Genomic DNA, 25,854 nt, shown 5'->3' with positions numbered 1-25,854 from the left:
TATAAAATAATATAAAATAAAAAATATAAAAAAAAATTAAGACACATCATATACTACTACTCTGTAATGATGCAAGCCTTTCCTCAGAATACTCCAAAACAGTGTCTATGAAGCCAGCATGCGCTTCTCCTAAAACAAACCATTTGAATTGACAAGATTACACCAATATTTTCACCTTTGTCCCTGTGGCAGTGTTGTGGTGAAGCACCTCACTGGAGAGGAACTGACTATTATCAGTGACATCTTCAAGTGACCTCCAATTATTTCTTTATAAGGAGGCATTTTGATTAGTTTCAATCTTACAGCGATTATGAAAGCACTGTAATTACTGAAGCATACTTACTAGCTAGGATGCAGAAGTGGTGGTAAGCTCATTCCTCTATTTATAAGCCAAGAAGAAACATGCTGAACTGATCCTGAACTCTGGAAAAGTTCTCCTGTTTAACTCAGCCAGAACGTATCTTTTAAAAGCAGAGTTTGGTTTGGTTTGCTTTTTGTTCTTTTTTGTTGTTGACCTGAAGGCTTGTTGACAATTGTCTGCAGAAATTCCTTCCACAGGTTAAGTTACTGAGACATTATACTCATTTACTGCACTGTAATAAAATCATCTTACATGGCCTTTTGTCACTAACAGCATTGGTATTCACATCAGAAAGAACATGAGCAGTAAAAACCACTATACCTACAAACCCATTCACACTAAAAATGTAATGAATATAAAACTTTTTAATACATTTTCTAAATTGTTCTGTACATCCGACTATCATAAAAATCAAGTCTCTCCCTACTGAAAAGCATATTCTATTCACAACGAAAAAACAACTTTTTCCACCTAAAAAAAAAATCTGAAGGAAATAACCTCACATTTTGCTATTCTCTGTGCTTCAGACAGCATGGTGATGGCTACTGTACCAATCTGAGAAAATACAACTTCAGGGGCAGGGGTGGTGGGGATGATAAAGAGGGAAGGTTACTTTCTGTGATTCTAACACAGAACTAAGAGAAAAGTCAGATGAGAACAGGCACAAGATCAGAATCAGGAACCACCACTGTTTCCATACAGATGAATCGGTTGTTGAGAGCAGAAAACCTAAGGTAATATCCGCCTCAGTGTGTACTTGAGGCAACAACACAATCATCTTCACTTCTTGCCATCATAATTCAAGTACATTCAAGTAGAAGTGAGGAGTCCCCGGTGATTTAACAGTGGAATCTGATTCCTGGAAGATTACAAATCTTTCTAAAACCTAATGACCCAGTCAAACAGTCAGAAAGTCTTTCTATAAACAAGATACTTGAGCTTGTGGATATTAATTGGTGTAGACTATCAAATCCAAATGCATTAACTGTTTCTAAAAGCATCCTCTGTGTATCTGATACAAAATCAGTAATTGTTGATACGTCTATCAGATCTTTGCAATTCTTCTCCTACGGATGCTACTTTGTTTAGGCATCCTGTTTACTTGGAGCATACTGCTTCAATGATTATCATTATTACTAGCAATACTGCATTGGTGCCCCAGCCTCAGGCCAGGACAGACCGTAAAAAGGCACTCCTGCCCCCAGAGTTCTTCCATTCAAAGCAAAACAGGCAAAATACATGCTCTGGCAAACTGGGCTGTCTGGGATACATGCAGTTTATAAGAGGGATTTGAAGGAGGGTGAGGAAGACTTTAGATACTCCTGGAGAGCTGCTTCCAGCTGCAGGAGGCAACAAAAGGAAAGTTGTGGAGGCATCCACTCAAAAATGTAACTGGACAAGGAGAGCTGGCATTATAGAACCTGCAAAGCTACCCTTCCTACATGGCAAAAGCAAGCACAGGTGTAGTGCAGGCAGGCTCTAAAGACCATCATTGCTGAAAGCACTTTTTGTGGTGTTCTGGTTTGGTGGTGGGGTTTTTTTCAAGATATGCAAGACACAACAAGACTGAAATGACAACATGGTTAAATACTGCACTATGGGAATTGCCTCTTCTTCATCTTAGCGTATCTAAGCATAAAAGACAGCCTTGTTGTCCAACAAGTTGCCCTGCAAGTAAGTTAGAGAGACCCTGGAAGACAGTTGGAAGAGGGGGTTACTTATCTCTATGAGCAGAAGTGACTGCATCACAGACATCTCATGCCAAGAGAATATCAGAGGCTCAGCCCCAACGTAAAAACAAGACAGTCCAAGATATAGATGCTGACCAGGATGAAGAGTAATGCTAAATATTGGCCAGGATGAAAAAGGATGACAAAAGGATGACTAGGCACTTCTGCAGGAGAACTACCAATGCTAAGTTTATTTTATTGTGAAAGGTCAGAAAACAGACATTTTAATTTTATGAAGAAAGACAGAGGGGAGATTTAGCAAACACCTGCATCTGTCTTCCTATCCTTCCCTGGTGTAAGGCAGCACTGAATTTGCACAGGCGTACCTTAACGAAAACAGTTTGGCAGAGTTATGAAAAGACCATCGTCATGATAGTAACTGGCAGACAGCTATAGGATGGGAATTTAACAGAAACAGCTCCTATGAAATAATTGGGTATAAAAACAGCTGACAAAAAAATACAACTCTGACTGCCACAAGAGTCTAGTATATTTTCCCCAAAGTTGTAATAAGGTTTTAAACTGTAATTTTAATTTTAAATTAATTTAAATTAAATTAATTTAAATTAAATTGTAATTTTAAATTCCCCAGAAGTATAATAATACCATTAGCATTAGGCAACATTTTGTTGGGTGTTTTGGGTGACATGGTTTAGTGTGAGGGGTCCCTGCCCACGGCAGGGGGGTTGGAACTGGATGATCTTAAGGTCCTTTCCAACCCTAACTATTCTATGATTCTAACATAAAATTACAGAAAACAGATAATAAAAGCTTTGTTCTCTCCTGCTGTAGTTTAACTCTGAAACAGAACTTTGGAACTGAAATGATGAATAATCTTAACGGTAATTTTTCAATATCTAAGGCAGCAGGTTTGTACTAAACTGATCAGTGAAGCATCCTTTTAATGAGATTTTGAGGGAAAAAAAAAAAAAGAGGGTTTTTGTATCCTATCTCAAAAAATATGGTTGAGAATTAAAGTTTTCAGAGCACTGAAGTTTCAGACAGACATTTCAGATTTTTTGAAAGGAAACCCTCATTTAATTTTGAGGCAAAGGGTTTGATGCTCTTAAGTATTTTCTTCCTTATTTCTTGTAACCTGCAAATTGAAAAGCTGGGAGCGAAAGTACAGAAAATTCAGAATCTGCTTTATTTCACATGCCCTTTCTCAGTTTCTTCATTAAGAAGACAACCTAGCAAAGTCACAGGCATATCTTCTACATTTATGAAGCTGATGTCAATATGCGTTTTAATGAAGATGATATAATTTTGCTTCTATATGCCTACTCTTGGTAGGTTCTTTTCTGCTTTAAATCAGATGTGTCATTTTTCTTGAAATCACCTTTTACTTTATTCCTAAAGGAATGAAATGTGGAACTGGACACTTCAAAAAAAAAAAAAACATCTAAACTGAGAGTAGCCTACTTCTCTCGTCTCCTTGGCTATGCACTGCAGATAAAAGCAGTCCCTGAAACCTAATGTCTCTTGCTGCTTAGATTACACATGATGTACTTTAGAGGGACTTTGCTGAGGTCCAGTGCTAAGTGAGCTGACAGCTAAGTACTACGGGTAATCAGGAGTTCAGCGTGCAAGCTAACTCTCCCCTACGTGCCCTTGCAAAAGTGTTTCCCCACATTTCTTGCAGGCCCCCTTTAGGTACTGAAGGCTGTTACAAGGTCTCTCTGGAGCCTTCTCTTCTCCAGGCTGAACAAGCCCTACTCTCTCAGCCTGTCTTCATAGAAGAGATGCTCCAGACCTCTGAATCATCTTCATGGCCTCCTCCGGACTCATTCCTACAGGTCTACGTTGGACTAATGTATTTCTTGCAACATGCTACAGTAGGTTGTTCGCAGTATATATCAGAGAGTAAAGAAGGATAAGAAGTATTTGTTTTGACATTTTGTCACAGCTCTGGAAGACCCATGCTGATCTATCCTATGAAGTATGATAATGCGATCCTAATTGTACAGAAAGGTAACAAGACTTATCTAACATGAAGTATTCATTACAATGAAATCAAGTCTTTTAGTGAGCAAAGATCACAAAAATGAAGTAAACTACAAGCAACACTGTCAAAAGCATGCTTCCTTTGTTTTAAAGAAACCAATGTTAAGAGTCAGAAGAAAATCAAATCAGTAAAAAAAAAAATGATAAAAAAATAAATTACTGCATGCATCATAAAATTTAAGATTAATAAAACCTCTGGAATAGATCTGATAAAAACCCACTGATGTAAAATTTTTGGTTCCAGTACAATAAAAATACTTCAAGCTTAGGACAGAGCTAATGACTATCCCATAAAGTATAAATCTTTTAAATTGCTCTCTGGTTGAATTAAGTATTTCTCCCCAAGAAGACAGAAGCAATGCATGCATGAGTATATGCACCAAAGTGCATTTTCATATATGTTAATATGTGTACAATAGACATCTATAGGCACATAGTCATGCATTTAAATACATACTGGTACTCCTAATTGTAAGGATTCTTTTCACCCATACTTAGAATGTCCACACTGAAAATCAGTAATGAGATTATCATAAGGGCTAATGAAAATTTTGGTATATCATTATGTAATAAACTGTGCATATTTCTAGCACAATGATGATCATGCTGCTGCCTCAGCAAGCCCTTGAAGTTCATGAGCCAAGCTGATCCTGAAGTCCTAAAAACGCTATGCCCTGCCTGGCTGTTACAGATCCCTTCCTGTAGAATTCACATGGAACAAAAAATGGTCATTACAAAATATGAACATTTTCTAACATTACCATTGTGGTTCCTCCCTCTTGGGGATCAGTACAAGACACTTCAAGTATGCTTGTTTTAATGACCCTTACATTTTTTTAGCCATTACCATAACTAAATATTCTCTAAGAAGTTTTGATGGGTTTAGTAACAGTATTTTTGCATTTCTCCATTAAATATTAGTCTAAGCTTTTAACTTTCATTTTAACACTGCTTTTAGTGTACCTTTTCTAACAACTTTCTAAGAACCAATTAATTTACATAGGAATACTACAAACCCAAGCAAAAATAGTAATAAAAACACTAGAAAATAATTAGAGACATCATCAGTACCCACGTCCAGTTACTCAGTAAGCTGGGTACGCAGCTGCTCTGTCATCAAAGGGATGCTAAACAACTGAAGTACACTGATAAATACAGCACTTCATTTATGATCATCTAATTGGTCTGTATCATTTAGCAATTTTAGAGTAGAAGTTGGAGTGGAAGCTAGGCCAGCAGAGCTTCATTCTCAAACTTCAATATACCTTTTCACTGATAAAAAGGCAAGTCGAAGCAAAGAAACCTCAGTCACCCAAGTACATATACATTTAAATCTTGCGTTTTGTGTTTCTTGATACCATACTGGCAGTGTAAGAACCAAAGCCATGGCAGCTGGTTAAATTTTAAGCAGTAAAAATGTTTAATGAATGAAAGATTAGCACAATGTACGTGACTAGCTCAACAGTTAAAGAGTTAGGAGGCAGATGGATAAGGTGAGGCCATCAACAAAATGATATAAATACATCTTCCCAACTCTGTATAAAGTAGAGGTAAAACAGAATCAGAAGAGCTCAGCATCTTAAATCTGAGTGTTATCGATCTGGTTAGCCGAAGTTTTATTTGTTGTTCCCCCTATTTTAACCCTCATTATCTCTCATTTAGTCTAACAGAAAACAGATAGCAATGCTGGGAAGTGTAACACCAGTGAAAAACCAAAGCATTTGCAAGATGTTCAACTGCAGTTAATTCAATTACACTTTCTTGTTCTTCATGGTAAACAATTACATCATTCTTCAAGTATTAAGTGAAAAAGTATTATATTGTCACTGCAGGATCTGACAAATACGATTAGGATTAAATTATCCTCCCTTCAGTGGCAACCCAACATATGAAACTGTGTGTATCTGGATCACTACAAACAGGTTAAAATAAGTTAGAATTGATCAGTGATAATATAATTTTCAAACTTATCAAAGAAAAAAATGCATTATGTACAAGGTTCCAACACAGAGAATATTCTGGCCAGCCTATCTGATCCTAGGAATTCAAATCACTAAGTATCTCATAGCTTTCTCCTTGATTTCACTATATCAACTACTATATGTCAAATTATGTACCAGTCAGGATGTTCACACAATGCTTCAATTAAAGCACATCTAGAGGTCTAGTTCCCTAACATCTTATTCTGTACTGGGGTCAGTTCTCAGTCAAGATTATCAGATGGGAATCATGAAAATACTGTTCCTCCAAACACACACACCTTTCCCAGAAGTCCTGTGGGAGCATGAGTCACATCACCTCAGTCCCCTTCCATTTCCTATCTCTTCACTGTTCCTGGTGATTCCCTAATGACTTTCAGGTGATTTCTCCTGTAAAATACTCCAAAAGGGCAACACTCAACTCAGGTTTGGGGTGGCTATACCTATCACATAACTTCCCTTCTTCACTTCAGAGTAGATGCATAAAGATAACCTTTGGTAAAGGTAATCTCAGTGTTTCTGCAGCATTTTAAGCACAAGACAGGTGGCATGGAGTTCTCCAGAACACACCACTTGGAAGCTTCCAAGGGTTAAAGACACTCGATGTAAGGCATTTTGAGAATGAACATCTTCAGTCAAGATCTGAAAGTACGTGTTTTTTTTAGGGGGCATAGAATCCTTCAAATAATACAGTTTATAAACTAGATTAAGGACTTTGCTGCTTTGATTTTCTGTTTTGTTTTGGATCTCAAGTGCTTGTTTACAAGAGGACAATATGAAAAAACTTAGCAAGGTAAGGCAAGTAAGTTTATAGGTTTATAGAAACTCCAAACACTTACCTACACCATGCAGGTACATGGTTGGGAAAACTTGGCAATCAAACCATTGGAGCTAGTTCAGTGATACATACAAGATTAATCCTACATACAAGATTAATCCTACCCCTTTTTCTTTTCTTTAATTTTTATTTCACATGCATAGAAGTGAGGTTTTTTTCATCACCAGAGTTCAATAGCCGCTAATGACATACTTTGATTAATAACATAAAAACCAAACTAAAAGCAAGGTGCCTAAATGCATAGCTAGGGGCCTTATGATTTCATTCATGAGGTCAGGCAAGAGGGAGCAGCTTCACTTTCTCCTTGCTCAGAAGGTAAAAGATAACTCTCCAAGTTACAGAAAAGCTGGAGAATGGACAGATTATTTGAAAGAACCATGATCTCTGGAGACATGTGAACATCCTCTGATGAAGAGCAACCAAAGCAGAATTTGGATCTACAAATGACCTGCAACTAGCACAACCCAGATACAGAGCACAGAGCTGCTAGAATGTCTTTACCATTCTCTGATCAGACCGCTGCCACTAGCTTGCGATTATTCAGTGAACACATCAAAAGCTCTGTGACTGCTCTACAAACCCCCTGCAGAAACATTCCTGTGGCCTCTGCTGCCAAGGAGCAGGAGTCCAGTGCCAGCTGAGACAGCTCCATGTGGGGCTTGGCCAGCTGCTGCTGGGATACTGAGCCATGGCTAGGACTATTCCCCTTTAGACTGTGAATGCGATGGGGGAGATGCCACGATTAGCTTCAGAGCCCTGACTGTGCTAAACAAAGGAGATGAGTGAACAGAAACAGAACCACAAGGGAAAAAAACAAAAAACCTGAGAGGTAAGTACAGATAATAAAAATGCCCTAAATACTGCCTCATGACCTTGCATATTTACAGCCATGTTACAGACTGCATGGATGGACCTGCAAAGGAGGGCAAGTGACCAAAGATATGTTTCCTGCTGCAAAAACTGAAACAGAATTCTGGCAGACACAATTTGCCTTTTTCAGGCTGTACTGAAGAAACACAAAGTGGATCAGCAGCTGTGCTTTCCTTTGGGGACACTGAAAAATACTTCTCTTTGATGATACACTGGAGTGGAAAACATAGGAGAGGTGTCAATAGCTTCATGCTAGTATTTATGCTCCAAGTCCTTTGGGTTGGTATTAATAATAGCACTAGTTAGGTGAGCTCAGGAGGACCAAAGGTGCAATTTAATAAGTATTGTCATAAACCCAAGGGAAGACTCTGCATGATCTGTTCTCCCCTTCGCACTTGGCTGGCACCTGGTAATTCTGTTGAAAATTATGCATCAAATCAATGCCTTCTGAATTAAGCAGTATTATTCCACTTCCATGAAGATGATCAGGAATGTCTCTATGTAATGATTTCAAAATGGAAGGTGTCGAGAAACCAGATGATCAGTAACAGTACAAAATGCTAAGACAGACAGGTCTTCTCTCTATAGGTTGAAGTTACATATAGTAGCAGTCATCACTGTCCTCATGCAGTCATCTTTTCATAGAATCATAGAATAGTTAGGGTTGGAAAGGACCTTAAGATCATCAAGTTCCAACCCCCCTGCCATAAAAATCAGTGTTTCCTTTGCATTTTTTGCCAAGCCATGATTTCTTTTTATAAAATCAGTGCTGGTGACTAGGCTAGTCTACATTCAATGGCACCACTTACAGCTAGACTCAGAGTAAGTTGTGCTGTACAAACTCTCTGATGTGATTCACCAATGTTCCCTCAGTTCATCCTGAGAAAAGTGAAGGACAGCATATAGAAAACTGCTGTTGAAAAGGACTCCATGTATGCCTTTTTAGGTTCCAGTATCATCGCTAGTGATGTAAGAGCAAAAGCTTCATTTCATTTCAGCAGGACATAGACTACACACCAGGAAAACATCACAGCAGGGTTGTCCAGCCTCAGAGTACACTGAACAAATTCCACTGCAGCAAAGATCAGTGCTTTACAGAGGCAACATGAAAAATTAATGCCTTGGGTCAAAAAAGGAAACTCTACCACTCAATAGAGCATTCCAGGAACAACTCTCATACTGAGACTTAAACTCTACCAATAACAAGACCTATTTGGAAGATGCAGATAGAAGCAGATGACAAATCGATTTCAGATCCCTGGATGCGTGCAGCTTGTTCTTGGAAAAATATATCATCTCAAATAAAAGGTCAATTGTTATACAGTTATACTGAAATAGGAATTATATTTTCTTGCTGTTAGGTCTTTATTTTCTGGTACATTTGTGAGCACTGCGCTCTCAATCCAAGTCACATTTATGTAGAAAAACGTCTCTACCTTGCATTACAGAACAGTTACAAAAGATACATTTTTTTTTAAAGAAATTAATCTTCCTTCATAAATATACATATAATTTTAATCAAAATAATAAAATATATAGATTACTTGCACAATTTTAAAATACAATAATTTCTAGTAGTGTAATTGAAAATATTTCCCTTTCTGCCTTAATTCAAAGCTGTATGAAAGCTATTGGAAGTTTTATGTGGACAGAAAGTATCAAGTTAAATTAGAATAAGTTAAAATAACTGGCACAACAATGTACAAAATACCTCTAAAGTTTACTAGTCATTTGTCAAAATGAGCAGCTTGGGCTTAAGACACAATGACAGTATTGGAGTCATCTAAAAAGCACTGGGGACTACAAGCATATGTTCTGAGAGCATTAAACAATAAGAATGCCCTGGCATTTCATAATAATTGAAAACACAATTATGCAATAAAAGCCCCCAAACCCCAAGACTCAGACTCAAAATCATACCAGTTTTTACTTGATCAATCTAAATCACACAGTATCCCATGTGAAATGGATCCCAATCTGTAATTCCTAGGATAATTATTCTCAGACTCCGGAAGAACAAGAATGGACCATCTGTGAAGAAATTCACTGCTGCTTCACACAAAGTCATTTTGGAAAAAGAAAAAGAAAAGGCTCTGTATGTGGGGGAGAGCACACATGTATCTACCTGTGTGGACTGGTTTTTAATATACCTCCAGAGGATCAAAATACCTCTAGATATGCCTCTAATTAAGAGAAAATATCAGACAATGATGTATTGTCAAGGGTTCCTATAGTATGCAGTAAAATCAAAAGTGAGATAAAGGAATGCCAGCCAGCAAAGAAAAGCTTAAAAATTCATCCTTCTTTGGAGGCATATTCAGACAAATTTGAATATACTGCTTTAATTATACACAATGACTCTAAGGCTGTAAGTCCTTCCTCTTTGTGGAAACTCCTGCTTTTACATAAAATATTGAATATATTCAAAGTTTTCTTTTTGCTACTTAAAACTACCAATGAAGAGCAAACAGTCACCATTTTTCGGACAAGCATTTATTGATAAATAGGCCCAAGGCCACTACGTATTTCTTTCCAAACTTCAACCAACTTATGCCAAAAGCCCAGCTTTACAAGTACTGCTCCTGCCCACTTCTCTGGTAGATTAAGTGACCAGGCTATTAACCAACTCCTGCTTTCTCCTCCACTGACACAGATGCTGGCTGTGTTTTCCTATTATGTCCCCAAGACATCTGCACATTCAAGTTCATTTATTGAGACTGAACTACTGTAACTCCCCCTCTTGCCTTGACAACACATCTTACTCGGCTCGTGCCTGTTCAAAACACTATTCAGAGATCAGCCCTTGCATGGTTTTGCATCCCATCTTTTTCCTCCTTCTTCCCCCTTCATAACAGCAAATATAAGCACCTTGTTTTCATGAAAGCTTGCTTGTGGTCTACCAAAACTCACTTACCTCAGCCTACTACCAACTCTGCTATCTCTAGTTGGCTTCAGATATCAATCCTCAACATAATCCAGACACCTTTCCGCTCAGGTATTTTCTGCTTCCCTGCTTCATAAATAACTTAAGAATAATTTTATTATTCCTATTAAGAAACATCCTCACTTTCCATTAAACCTGCACAAAAAACTATTTAGAAAGTAATTCTCAGCTAAGATTGTAGGCACTGCACTGCCCAACGATGCCCAATTGACTCTTTGCATTCACTTATGGGTTTTTACCCAAACAGGCTATAATTGTATTTTTAGGCAAGTTCTTGTTGCAACTTTTAAACAGCACCTAGAAAAACAAGTTGGGGTTGTATCATTAGAGTACTTGGTTAATATAAATAATAATGACAAAATATGGTAAGGGTACTACTTCTTACTTTACAATCTATTTTTGTAGTATTGCTGTCTCTCTAAAGGACATCACAATTTTTTTCCTGACAAACACAAATCATCTGGCTTCGCACTTTTATTATGATTACTCCACAACACCAACACAAGCCATAATTTCTCCAACAGTAATCAGTTTGCATTAGTTGGCTCTCTCCTCAAACAAACCTCCTGTTGAATGTTAAATTCTCACTCTCCTCTTCCTTCAGCTGCTGGCTAAATCAATACTATAACAGATATACTCTCAGTAGAAAGCCTTCTTACTTTTGACACTGTAACTGGCCAAAGAAATGCAAGCAGTTTAGGTTCCTTCTTGTCAAGCCTAGTTCCACAATGCTGTTGATCTTACAAAGCCTTAGATTCCTGGAGCTATTGTATGATCTTTCCTGCTTTAACCTCCAGGCTAAGAATTTCTGTTAAGATAAATTCATCCACGATGGATAAGATCAGTTTGAACTGATTCATTTTTTTAATAATTCAGGCAGATCCTTTGTACTTAGTGTTGCAATAGGGTTTCAATGACTTTAGAGTGGGTGAGATGCTAAAGACTTTTGGATGTAAAACGTAGGCAACTCCTTCAATTAAGATTCTAGTCTTGCCAGGCTCTGCAGGGTACCCTGCTGACATACAGAGGTATGAACAGACATATCTTTGCAGAACTCTTACCTTGCAACTCAAAACCAGCAACACTGTTTTAGCCTAATCCACATGAAATTGTAAAGACAAAAAAAAGAAAGTATTTTTACATTTTCACTGCAAAGCATTTGATAAAATTCACTTAAAAGTTTAGCAAATATACAAAAGACCACCCATCCTTCTGCCTCAGAGCAGCCTTTTAAAACTGCCAGTCATGTTGGAAACTACTTGTATGTCATTATATTTTACTGGAATCTGTTTTTCACAATCCTGAAGTTATGACAGAGATTGAAAGAAATATTAGTGACCTAGCATCTAATACCCATACAGCAATAGTAGGAATAAGGATATCAATATTCATACAATGTTTCTGTTTGCATAATGTTTCTTGCCTTTGCTGCCACCTGCAGCAAAAGAGGATAAAAGCCCATTTTAGATATTTCTGTCCTACTTTGCAAGATTGCTTTCCAGTCTCTCTTCATTACCTGAATGTACCAGTTTTCAAAGCTTATAAGAAACCAACAGCAAAGGGTAGTCTCTAAACTAATCTAGGGGGGGGGTTATTGGAAGACTAATATGTACATTTATTTCACTAGATGAAAAAAATGACTTGAAATCAGGTGGAACAAACATGTATACCTAAATGTTTATTTAGAATTTTCAAAACATCATTTCCCCTTTAAAATTTCTAAACCCTACTAATAAAGAATAAACTCCTTTGCATTCTGTTTATCACATTTCTCTTAAGGTCATCTCTTTGGGGTTTTTTTTTCCTCAGTTTTGAGAGGTTATGTGTGGGTTTTTTTCTGTTTTCATTTGGTTTTGAGTTGGTTTGTTGTGGGTTTTTTTACAGTAAAAAAATATAAACTTGCCATCATTATCTTTGATTATACAGCTCAGAATCCAAAATAAATCTTAGTTGAACTACTTGTTTTAATGTTGCTAAATTACTAGTTCAGTTAGATAGGCTCTACAACGATCGTCTAGTTCAACTAACACTGGTATTCTGAAAAATACCAACGACATATTTATGTCTTTTTAACCCTGAAGTCACAGGTAAAATCTTTATAATGCTAGGGGGTTTTATATCGTAAGTCAAACTGGAACAAAAATTATTAACTCTACAAAGGAAAAGGAGTAGATGGTCCAGCATTAGGATGGTGTCACTCATTCTTCTCAGCATCAACTGGAATGTAAGTTTTAGGATATTTCCTATTTCCTAAAGACCATAATTTGTGGCTTCCAAAATGAAAAGCAATCAGTTTAAGTAAAATAAAAATCAACACATAAGCAAGTTATCACTGAAAGGGATAACTGCTAATATTTCTGTCTCTTACATGGGTCTAATAGATCTTTCTACCCATAAAATGCAGGGTCCCATTGGATTGTTTCTTACACAACTTGAATATCATTCAGTTTTCCAAGTGACCTTTTATCTTCTGCTTCTTAGGAAACTTTCCTGCCAGATGAAAGTTGGTCATGAAGCACCCAATATGTAGTCAACCTTCAGTGTTGGTCACCTGAATTCACTACATCTGAATATTAATATAACTTTATAGCAGATAATATATGGTTAGGAGTGAGTGTATCTATCTACCTTCTTTTCATGCTTGAGGTCACACTGATAGCATCAGTCTCATGCTTCATGCCCTCTAGCAAGTTCTAGTAAAAACTGGATACCACTTTATACCACTCTCCTAATTTATAAAGCAATCTATATGAAGCAAACTTCATACTGGGGCACCCATGTCCCCTTCAAGCAATGCAGAGGACAAAGGTCAAGTTATAGTATCCAAGACCAAAAGGTCCAGTTATGGAACACATTTCTTTCCTTAGAATATATGGAAATCTACTCATCACCTCAGAAACTGCTTTGTTTGAAACTCTTACCATGAACAGGTCCATCAGAAAAAAGATTTATGAACCAAATACAGACTTCGAAAAACAAAGCCATAAATTGCACACATTCCATGATTATTTCAGTACTGTTGTTGATGGGAGATGAGAAGCATCAATCAAAATGACAAAAGAAAGCAGCAAAATGCCCTAAAATATGCACGTGCTTCTTGTGTGCATTCTGCCATATTAGTGACTCATTTTCTGGCATATTTGTCCTAGCACTTAAGGGAGATGGCTGTGAAGAAGAGTTTGCTGGATTATGTCCCTTCTCATTTTAGAAAAGAGAATTTACTTCAGCAGCTACATCTGTCCAGTGTCTAGAGGTCATGCAGTTGAACAGTGGGTTTTGTCAACATAATTTATCCTATAATATGTGCGAGGTGTACCTGACCATGGCAGGAGGGTTGGAGCTAGATGATTTTAAGGTCCTTTCCAGCCCTAACTATTCTATGATTCTATGAAATCTTTACCAAGGGGTAAAGGAAAACCTCCAGCTTCACTGACATATCTTCTACTGGCAGATCTCTTTATTTTCTCTTTTGTTTGTTTGGTAGACTGGACACAAGAGTTAACTGATAACATTTCATTTAGCTGAGTATTTTTCTCCCATGCTAAGCTTTGTCAGAGATGCTTCTAAGGACAACAGAGAATGAGGCCTTTGACTGCATTCAGCATTCTGAACTGCTGAGCAAATCTCTTAGAATTTTATAGCTTTTAAATACTGCTCAAAGACCCCATTTGAGGTTGTCAACCTACTGGGCTTAGGACTATACAAGTATAAACAAAAATATAAAAGCCATGCTCCAAAGAGTTTGTGAGCTGATACTCTCTCTATCAAGCCTAATTTAATTCCTTGGCAGTAAAACAAAGTTTGGTTTCAAACTAAAATAAAATCAGCTGGTCTTCTGTTTGGTCCCACACAATGAAGTTCTGCCAACTTCCAAACAGCACAGCTTCAGAAATAAGGAAAAAGGAAAAGAAACCAGAAACATTATGACTGAATCTCAATTTTCATCCTGAAAACTGCGGATGCAAACTGAAAGGGAAGAAATGTTGCCTCCATGAAAACACGTGGTGAGACAGGAGAGAGCAAAGGACCAACAGCATTTTCCCTGCTGAGCCTGGGGAGACCATCACAGAAGTAGTTAGTAACCAGAGGAACTGTTGTTCTTGGGATCCTCATGTAGCTGCTGCTCAGACCAGTGAGACCCTGCTAGCACCTGACGTGTTTGCACTGGGCAGGGAGAGGTAAGCTGGATGCTCACCTAAGTGCTCCTTGAATGAGTTCAGCTTTCAAAAGAAACATGATGGCAGATGCTAAGAATAAAGGCAATCTGATTTCTGCTAGGAATCTCTAACACAGTCTTCATACCAGTTTCTGAACAAATTCACTCTTTGAAATTACAAAGACAAATTTCTACTGACAACTAATGCAAAAAAAGTGAGGAAAAAAAACCAAAACCTCTTCTCATTTTCAGCAGATACCAAGGAATTATGCCTGTTTTAGAAGAGAGCACTAAAAATATTAAACTTGCAAAAAGGTAAAGATGCTTAAAGTTTTATTAATGAAGAAAGACTGAGAACATTCTGAAATGTTCCCTTATAACTATTCAAGAATACACACTTAAGACATGATACAAGGAACGTGATCTGTTTTTTCTCAGAAGTACCACTTCTTCAAAGAGTACTGATTGTATTTTTAAGATGACTTCAATCAAAAGACCTTAGTAGGAAGAAACACAGCTACAGAAATCAGTATCTAGGCATCCTGCATAATTCAAAGCAAAATGGTATAAAATTAAAGGAAAAAATAAAATAAAAAAACCACACACACACAAAAAAAACAACCAAAAAAAACAACACAAACCCCTCTTGCTTGCTACACTGTTCTTGTTTTGTGTCTCAATGGGAAGAGAATGACAGATGGAAGTATAAAGTTTGTTTACTCATATCAGGCCTTTGATATGCAAATGCTCATTCTGAAAGAATGAGAAATAAACTGACCAGCAAACATCCCTTAGGAACAGGAGCATCCCAACCTGAGGGAGAAGAGAGATAAACATTCCTTGGCAGATGTATTTATGAACATCGACTATAGCAAGTTCTGTCACAATGCTTTCCTGAGGGAAGTATTATGGTTTGAAATGGAATGTCTTGACAATATTTAAACACAAAGAGAAGAGTGAAACGTCTCAGGGACGCTGCTAATAAATGAAACACCTTCGGTCACTTCTGCCTTTTTAAAAAACCTCATGAATGGCCATTAATACAGAAGTGCTTGCTGTAATTCTGCAGTGAAGCCAGAACAGTCTTCAAACCTCTTTTTTTTTGTATGTGCAATAACAGCACTGCCTCTCTTTTCCAGCCCCCTGCAGTACAGAGTTTGGATGTATAATGAATGCTCCATGAAGCTCAGAGTACAGCAGGAGGGTAACATTTCAGAACCAATAAAAAACTACTTTAAGAAAGGCAGCAAGGATTAAATAATACTGTTTTTTAAACTGATGATTTTAACAGAGAATTAGGCAAAATTACCAGGATGGTAAAGCCCAGAACGATACCACTTCCCTTATATTCAATACGTTAAAACTACACAGTGTCCTGATTTTTTAAGTATTCATTATCTTCTCCATCCAACTATCGCCAGCACAGAAGCCTAACACAGAAGAAAAATACTCAATGATTTTTCTCAAGTTATCCCTTTTTTTAGATACCTGCTACACCCAATTGTTCACAGTGGAATTGAGGTCATGCATTGCTCTCAGTTACAAGTCCTTGTCAAGAAAAGGAGCTACCTATTATAATTTTATTAGCTCTATCATGGAGTTTTCTCAGTAATGATGGCTATTGTAACCATTCATTTGTTCCTCGGAATGCCCACGTTTCTATCCCTGCTGAAGTCCTCTTGCAAAATGAAACAAAATGAAGAATTGAAACAAAAAGCTGAAACAAACAACGAAACAAAAGACCACAACTGAAAACAAACAAGCAATCACAACCCCACACCCTTCAAAAATGGAAAACCACATAGGTGCATAAAGACCTAGGAGAATGTATGTGGAAAAGTATAAGTATTAATGTTCTGGAAGTTAAAGCCAAAAATAAACACTACATAAATATCTTTATTATTACATTTCATTTCTGAAGTAACCAGAAAGTTTTACTGTGCTCATGTCCTCGTGTTTCAGGTTAAATTGCTCTGGTGGTACTATTAACATTTAGGTAAAGAGAGACAAGGCACAGGTATACAGAGCCAATCAAATACCAATTACTTACATTGCTTCTGTAGTACTACATTGCAGGGTTTTTTTGGATGCAGGCAACTGTAAAAGATTACCGAAGACAGCGATACAGTCAAAAATCAATAGGCTGTTTTATAGCTACTGCGCCTTCATTTCTTTCAGGTTTCCCTAATTTATTCCTAAAGGGTAGGAAAGTCCATAAACCAGAAACAAAGAAAACAGTTTTACAGGTTTCTCTTTAAGACTTTTTTTATTATGTTTATATACAATTCCTTTCCTGTCCACTGTAAATACTACTGACCAGTAGGTTCCACCATTGCTTGCTATTCCTTATATTCGTTTTATTGCTACAAGACTGAATAACCCACCCTTTTAAAATTTTCATTTGGAGCCTCCACTCTGTGGATAAAATAATTCTTTCTGCTCAAGAAATCACAGCTTTCACAACACATTTAAAATACAGTAGTTTCTAGCTACAAAGTAACTTCATGCAAAATAGTCTGTAGCATCACTATTAATCTCTACCTCAGGGATTTCAGGACCGAAGATGCTAACCTGGCCATGTCTGACAGAATATATCAGCAAAGACTATATGTGCTAAAGTGCTTGCATATCTTACTTGGACACTGCATCATTGGTAAGGAGAGATGATGGATAAAAAGACTGGTAAATGATAAAACAAGTGTGTTGATGCTGTAAAATAACTTCTTCATCTTGCTTCTGGGCCTTTGGCTATCGCTGTCACACACACCAGTGCCCTGCTTGTATTTCCAGGACGAAACATCAGTCTGCTGCATTAGAAGGACAGTTCTTGCCGAGGCTGCTCCCAGGCAGGGGTGGCTGTGCCCACACCAGCCCCCTTCCCTGGGAACTGTAACTCAGCTCCGTATGTCCTCTAGCAAGGAGTAGGAAGAATAATGCACACAAATATGTCAACTGCCAACAAACACCGCAGGTAGCGCAGAAGCCTAGGCAAGACCACAGTGAGACACTGTCTCCTGCAGAGCATCTCCCAGCAATGAGCCCTGGTCTCCCCTGCCTGCCTCCACCTGCCTTGGTACGCAAACAGGGGAGGGCCACATCTGATTCATCATAACTATGTTTTTCTCAAACATACTACCAGGTGTTGTATGCAAAGCTAGTACCATCCAGGCACTGGTACAGAAGTGGTATGATATGAAAGAATATTTCTTCTTTGGATCCTTTTCCCTTACGATATGGTCACATAGAAATTTATTCTAATTCAACACTCACGGGGTAAGAGCAATCTCAGCGCTGCCTTTTAAAATGATGTGGTTAGTTTTGGATCATTAGACCAGGCAATATATTTTATGAAGACATCATTTTATCTGCAGACAGGCTGCAAGCAACATTTTAATGTTTACTGTTAAAAGGAAAAGCAAAAAGCTTATTTATCTCCATACGCTACGGCCATTAGCATGACCTATTTCTTTAAAACAACAAAATATGCCCACAGAGAGGAATCCCACAATTACTTGCAAATGGTTTTGATTTATATTATGATTACTTCTTTTTCTACAGTTACCTGGAACATGAACGGGTTGTTTTAAAATTTATCCTCATTTGGTCAGGCCACCTCTTCCTTTAGAGAAAGAATTTAGTTTATGCAAGAGTCCTCTATTCGCAGGAGTTTCTGTTATGGCGTTTTTACATTCAAACACATCACAAGGTTAGTTCCATGCTTAAAAATGTCATGATGCATCTGCATCTAAATGTCAGACTGCTAGCACAGAACAGCCTGAATTGTTAGAATATATTGCTCCTTTGCTTCACATACTGCTCATTTATACTTAAACAGATAAATAAATAAATACATAAAACAAACTGTGTGAAGAATTGATGCATAAGTATTAAATCACACTAATGGAGAATTATGAAGGTGGGTGTGCTTGCTGATCCCTGTAAGTATCGTCCTCCCTCTAATCTGTATCTATAAGGTATTTAACAGCTATAAAGTTGATGACTACATTTTTCTCTGATTACATTTGCACAGGTGTATTAACAATTACTGAGCCAACCACTGACTTGATTCTGCTTCCCATGACCTTAATGGAAATTAGCCACTATTTTCCTTTTGAGATTACAAAACTTTCACTCACCATCCCTAAATGCACCGTTGCCCCAACCCCAAAGTACTAAAGAAATCCATTAGGGTTATAACCCAGAGCTTCTAAACAGGCAGACACTGAAAAATCTGTTTACTGTGCAGCATTTTCATGTGCATACATCAGCACTGTAGGATCCAAAACTGAGCCCTAACCTCCAGCATAAGCGGCAGAAGAACAAGAGAGGCACTTTAAAAGTTCAAACAGAAAATGACCTGGCTAAATAACAACTTACCCCTAGGTTCATCCTAATTACTGTATTAAAAATACAGCTCCAGCAATAGGAGACAATAAAACAAAGGATGCTAGCCTGATTAATGAGAAGAATTCACCCACAACACACTCATTCTCTGCAAGCAGAAAAGAAACCTCTAAGATACATATTTAAAGACAGCATGCATCTGGGTTTAGTTCTTGAGTATATGTAGGTCAGTATGTTCTTGATGCCATAACAAACACAACGCTACAGTTAAAAAATATATAGCTCCTACTAATTTCAGCTGAAGTCCCATTGGATGTTGCAGGCTTCCCAGTTTGAAATGTGCGCTGAACAACCTCTGGCATATAATGATTGCTTGAAAGAAGCATGTCAGAAGATGTAGTTGGCATTGTTTTCAGTTTAATCACTAAAGCTTCTAATCATCCCCTTAAAAATCCACAGATAAAATAAGGATACTTGCAATTCTATGTCATGTCTTACTTGAAATATTCAGTTTGCTGCTTATGGTTCTTTACCACCTTACTCCTACTATCGGGTTAAAGACCAAGTTTCAAATCCACTAATACATCAGTAACTGATTTTTGTGCCATAGTTATTCACTGTAGAAAGCTTTAGAAGTTCACAGTTTACCATCACCACACGAAGTAAGGAACAGATAAAGTATTTTTTCTGTCCAAGACTACCTTGTAACAAAGTTTTTCTTGGGTCATTCTCAGCTGTGATCAAATGACATGAATTATACCTTATCCATTTCACAATTCACAGCTATTACTTACTACTCTGCTATGTCATAACTGATAGTCATGTAGCTGTAAGAGAGAGGTTTACATTTTTTTAACTGTTTTAGTGTTCCATAACGGTTCCTTAATGGTCCATAACAGTTGCAGCTATCCAGAATAAATAAGGATAGCAAAAAAATCTTTTCCCCATTTCCAAAGTTCTGAAAGAGAATTTACTTGATAATAGGTAGGACTGTCTTCCTAGATAGGGCAACTAGATCTCATTCAGGGTAGGGTGAAAACTTTACCAAAGAGGAAGCTTTTGCAGAGGTCTCTGAATCTCAGGCTTATCCAAAACAATCATTTGGCTATAGCAATTATTAATAATTTTTTCCCCTCTTTTTACATTTTTTATTCTAAAATTGGTAATACCAACTGACAGACATGATTGCAGAATTGGGTGAAACCTTGAAAAACAACAGCTAATAAATCACTCATACATTAGTTGCATAGAAGGTAAGGATGAGAACGGCAGTAATCTGCGACTGTTGCTCTGCTTCTACTGTAACTGCCTTGCCAGGATCTAAAACATACACAACACACTAACCTGTATTTTGCACTAGCAAAATTCAGATTCATTACATATCTTTATCTTAACTCATGACAATTTTTTTTTCACAGCTAACCTGAGCTGTTCAGAAAAGGGAAAGTCTAACAAAGTTTAGCAAGAGGAGCTGAGCCAGTCTCCCACAGACTGACCAAGAGCCATTGAGACCTCAACCAGGTCAGAGCACTGAAAAATCTCTGTAAGGGTACTTTGACAACATGAGCATTTGCTAAGGGACATTAAGGGTATAAACAGATTTCTTTCTCTTCCGCTATCCCTGCTTATCTGTTTGTCAGGTGAACACAGTGGCTTATTTTGGGACTTTCCACTAAATATGTAAAATTTCAGCAAAATTCAAGAACTTTCACATATGAAATTTGATTTAAGATTTTTTAATCACCTGATCAAGTTACAAAACCACTACAGCCCCCCAAACCTAAGTCAATATATGAAAAGTAAAGTAGTTAAACAAAAGCGCAAACATGAACCCCATAAACCATAAACTACAGGTATTTATAAGTTATGATCAGAATACGATTTTCTGACATAATTGAAACATTGCATGATTGTGGTAAAATACTACTACTGCTACTACTAATAATAACAAGAACCACCACCACCAAGGAATCAAGGTGCCAAAAAGCAACTCGAGAGCTTCGGCTTTCGATACTGCAGTCCCAATCTATAATTTTACTCATAAAAATTTGTGTTATCAGTTTAATGTTTCTTAAAGAAAACACTTAAAACGCATCACATAGAAGGGGGGGGGGAATCTTCCGATATCCTAGTCTCAGGCATTTCTCCCTCAAAACTCTTCTTTGAGGAGAATCCAGATTTTTATTGAGAAATGAAAAAGCCATTTTTCAAACTCAAATTCCTTCAAGCCACAGAATTTCTCTTACATGGGCCTGTTAACTATGGCGTTTGTGCGTATAATTTTAAACAAGTGAGACAAATACGCAAAATGAAAACAATGCATAGTTTACAAAGAAAAGCACATGCAGAGGTAATAAAATGTATTATTCATTTACTGTAAGTCAAAAGAATCCCTATTCTGATTTTCAGAAGTGTACATATTCTCCTAGTTTGGGATTTGCCTCTATCAGCATCCTGAATGCTACAAACCAACCATGCCTCCAGGCATTCCCCTAGATCTTTCCCCAGGGTCTTTACTGGCTCCTGACTCCATCTGACTTTATAGCTTCTTTTATGTTTTCTGTTAAATGTGGTGGAAAATTTATTCTGAGTTACAAACACAAAAATACTTTTACATCTTTAACTATTATTCCAGTCTCTGATATCTCAACGATTCGGCTCAAAAATTCTCACTATCCCTGTGAACGCATCTTTAACATAAACATGTACACGGCTTCTCCACAATGTAATGGGTTAGTATTAAAGTATGTTACACTAAAAAAACCCTGTGGTTTCTCAAATATTGCTTTAAAATAATTGAAAACAAAATTGTAACAGGCAAATGGTGAATGACACTGAGTATGACCATTGAGATCATATTTACCAAGTGAAATAAGTACTTCAAGAAACTGGAATACTCATTAAGTCTAGGAGGTGCCCCCCAGCTTCGTGCCTGAACTGCCAATACACATAGATTCTGGTATGTAAAATACTGCACATATTCAAATGACTTTTGAATATAATTTATCACAGTTTTTCTATCTTGACTATTTAGTTCTCCCTTGAAGATCAGTTTACAGTAAAACTGAAAGCTAAATTTTGACTCTGCATAGAAGATATATTGGTATTAAATTTACTGCTCCACAGGGACATTATTAGGGCTGCTACTGAACAGGGCATCATTTTAATTAGAATTAACACTTTCATCTTGTTTGTGAATACATGTAAGATAAGCTTTGAAATATTTAACATCTGGGAATACCATCAAGCTGTCACAGCAAAATTAAGACATTTCACATGCATAACTGTTATTATATAATAGCCAGATACCAAATAACTAAACATTCATTGTTAGAGTATAATCTCTCTACGCATACATTTCCATGTCCTTAGGGAATGTAGTCATGCTTTGATCATTATCCCTTTGAAGCAATGTTTCTTTAAAGAAAGACATTTCAAGTGCAGTCCTTGACTCTGTTAGATGTTTCACTGGTAGGTATGAGACCTGTTTTACATAATTTATTCTGCTGTTAGCAGAGGTATCCCTAGAACAACACAAGCCTACTGCAGTTGGTAGCCTCCCAAGGATCACCCTCCTCTGCAGAACGATTTACTTTGCAAGACAGAAAGATTCATGAAAAATTGACGTTCAAAAGACCAACATCACAAGGCCAGGTGCCTCTTGTAAACTCAGGATCCTTCCCTGCGGAATATTCTCCTTGTGCTTTGATGGGACTCCCAAAAGTAAAACCAAGAGGGTATGGGGGGGGCAAACAAAACCAAACAGAAAAAAAAAAAAACAAAGCCACCCTAAACCCTAAAAGAAAAGGATTTTCAGTACATCAACTAAAGTACTATGGGACTCTATTTCTGAGCTCTGTCAGATAGCAAGTCTTTGTTCCTGTTTCTCTTTCTTTAGCCCTTTAGATCTACTTCAATCACCAAAAAACCTATTTATTGTCACTTGGATTATGACAGCTCTTGAACACAATGGGCACATGCCGGCTGAGGTCCAGGTGGCAGGTAACACTCTGGAGATCAGGTTTGAAGCTGACTCTCTGTGAGCTGCTGGTGAGGAAATGCAGGGAACAAGTGCCTTAGAGAAGTGGCCAAGGAAGGGGGAGACACAGGAGACTACCAGAAGTAGTGAAGGGCTCCTGCAAGAGCAGCCATGGGTGCTGCTCCGATGGAAGTTGGTTCCGCAGGTAACTCAGAGCCACTTTTCACTGCCTGAAATGTCAGGCTACATTGATTCAAATTACAGTTAAGAAGCTGCTGTGAACCAGCACTACTAAAAATCCATACTATAACAACATATCAACTGCATAAACCTGTAGGGAAAAGGTAATACAGAGCAACCAAGAAGAACTACCTTCAATTTCTATTGGCTATTTTCTTCCATGCTCTTGCTGTGGGCAGCAAACACCTAATAGAACACCCAAGTTCCTCTAAAGCCCAACAGAACTACCCTGTGCAGGTGGACGTCAATGTTCAGTACAGGAAGATATAAGGAACATAAAAAGGTTGTAATAAAAAAAAAAATCATATAAAGAGGGAAACCAAACAATGTGGAAAATTGAAGAGAAATGCACTCAAACAAATGCAATTTTTTGCCTGAATTCACCTTAGACAAATGCATCCGCTGCTTAGAGTAAGCTGATACAGAAGAAATGGAACATGAACACATTCCAACTTTCCAAAGATTTTAGTCTAAACAACCAGATACCTCTTCAGCAGACATCCTGGAAATGCAGTTTGCATAAATAAAGCATCCACACTGTATTCAGTTCAACCTTTCAAACCCTACAGTTAACTCGAATCACTGAGCAGTGTGCAGACTATTTCTTTTGTTCTATTTAGCTTTGGAAGAATTTGTCTTTTAATCAACAAAACACTAAAAATGTTAACAGAAAACTTTCTGTCACTGACTTATCTAAAATGAAAGTAAGACCTTTGGGATATATATGTTAAACTTGTCACTAGAATCTTCCAAAGACTTCCCAGCAAATGAGCCCTTTGGATACAATTCACTTGTTACATATAATAATAAAATTATGAACCTTAAGTTTTAGGAATTTTCTGCCTTCAGGTCATGTTTTGGGGTTACTGGCTTTGTTTTAAAATGTTTCTGATGTTGCACTGAGCTGTACAAAACACCTTGTGCACACCTTTGAGAAAATCTAAATGAGGTTTGAAGAAATCCAAATTATGTGAAATAAGATTCAGAGACAAAGATACAAGAAAAACAAAAGTTTAAATATTTACATAAACACCAGCAAGACTGGTGCTAGGAGAGCAGTAAGACCAAAAGAGCAAATTGCAAGCACCTTGTAGAAGCTTGAACATACGTGTTCACAGTACACAGAGAGGGGAACTGAGACACCGAGTAAGGAGGAATATTCTACAGAGTAGATCAGTAAACAACAATTACAAAAATAAGAATACAATAAAGCTACAAAATAAGTACCAGCAACACCATCTTTGTAAGATTATCACAGATATGTCAGAGCAGGGACAGATGTTTAGAGAGATGCTATTCTTCCTCCTCCCTCTCTCCCACTCCACTCCCCCCCCAGATGTTCTGCTGCATTTCCTTTTTATACTAGCACGAGGTGCCACGTGAAATGGTTCTGCAAGCAAGCACTCGATGCTGCCTGCCCAGCACAGTTCCCAGAACAGGTCTTCCAGCTCCCTACAAAAGACTGTGAAGCACTGAAGCTGCTAAAGCATTATGGCACTAGAGACCCAAAAGAATCAGTTTCCTTTTCACAATTTGGCATCCCAAAGTAATATAGCAAGTGATCTTTTGAAGTCTCGGTTACGGATCCTCTCTTCTTGCCAAGAGACCTATAAACAGCAGCTCAAAAGGCATCCATCTTCATCAGTTCTCTTGAAACCTGCAGGCTCAGTGCTCTAAGTCACAGCAGAGAACTGCCCATCACTTGCACCTCCATCAAGCTTTCCCCACATAATAAAGGTTAGGGAGTGATGTGCAACCCTCGCTCTATAACCCTGCAGCAGCTCCAGGACACGTTGCACTAAAGCAGCAGTGCAAGGTGATATACTGCTGGGGATGTTGTTTTTCTTAGAGAGGAGTTGTGATCACAGTCAAACTTCTGAAACCTCAAGAAGCATTATGGTGCAAACCCCAACCTATATTACTGCAGACAGAAAAAACTCTTAACTGGCATCAAAATTCAATGGGACTTCTCCCTCCTCTCCCTTTGGTCTTACAGAAAGGTGTCAGCCATAACTCCTGCAGTTAATAGCATTGCATTTGCCACGCAGGGGTTTGTTGTGGGTTTTGCTCTTTAGGTTTGGTTTCGTTTTGGTTTGTTTCCTTCTCCCTTTCTCACCCTCTCATTTGGCAAGAATTTAAATGTGTGAGTAGAACCGAAACTGCCTTGCTCAACTAAGACCTCTAAGATGACACAAATTTTGGTGGGGGGTGATATCTGAGAGCCTTTTAAATACCACTGCCCTTGAAATCTAAGGTAGTCCATGACATGAAGTGACCCTATAGTCTACATAAATCTTGCTGTGAAAAACTACTGCTTTGGATATTATTTTCAGCCTTCAGTTCTAGGAAGAAAAAGACTGGCTAAAGCAAATCTCGTCCCAGTTCCATTCTTACTAAGAGTTACAAAAA

The 25,854-nt window shown here is 37.7% G+C and overlaps 1 protein-coding gene across 10 annotated transcripts in view; it reads right to left on the bottom strand.

Moving 5' to 3' along the window:
• Nucleotides 1–25,854, bottom strand: part of LOC133218675 (ephrin type-A receptor 6) — a 472,741-nt gene that overhangs the window by 315,251 nt on the left and 131,636 nt on the right. Inside the window, exon 1 of one of the 10 annotated variants that reach the window (XM_061365348.1) lies at nucleotides 14,048–14,052. The exons of the other annotated variants lie outside the window; for them this stretch is intronic. The gene's annotated coding sequence lies outside the window, so the exon portion shown is untranslated. Of the gene's footprint in view, nucleotides 1–14,047; nucleotides 14,053–25,854 lie in introns of those variants that run through there. 10 annotated transcript variants of the gene reach the window in all.

This window comes from Neopsephotus bourkii, unplaced genomic scaffold (genome assembly GCF_033783945.1).
Source record: "Neopsephotus bourkii isolate Nb327-2 ecotype Australia unplaced genomic scaffold, CSIRO-AGI_Nbou_v1 NB_1287, whole genome shotgun sequence".
Lineage (NCBI taxonomy): Eukaryota > Metazoa > Chordata > Aves > Psittaciformes > Psittacidae > Neopsephotus > Neopsephotus bourkii.
The sequence above is the reverse complement of the archived record's forward strand: the minus strand, read 5'-3'. Positions and strand labels throughout refer to the sequence as shown.